Raw genomic sequence first — 263 nt, forward strand, 5'->3', positions numbered from 1 at the left:
CTTTTCCTTTAAGTGAGAGATCGAGGAAGTTTGATCTGTCACATGTCATATGTCTCGAACACCCACTGTGTAAGTATCATTTTTGTCCTTGTGTTCGAAGACATACCTGCAAAACAGATCACTTGCTTTTCTCAGGTACCCAATTTATGTTGGGTCATTTTCTGTTAGTGATCAGGGAGTCATCTCCCTTCTTTATCCATACATAAACGCCGCTAGGTATACCATACTTTCTAATATAACATGAATGTGAAGTATGACCATAT

This window comes from Lupinus angustifolius, chromosome LG11 (assembly GCF_001865875.1).
Source record: "Lupinus angustifolius cultivar Tanjil chromosome LG11, LupAngTanjil_v1.0, whole genome shotgun sequence".
Classification (NCBI taxonomy): Eukaryota; Viridiplantae; Streptophyta; class Magnoliopsida; order Fabales; family Fabaceae; genus Lupinus; species Lupinus angustifolius.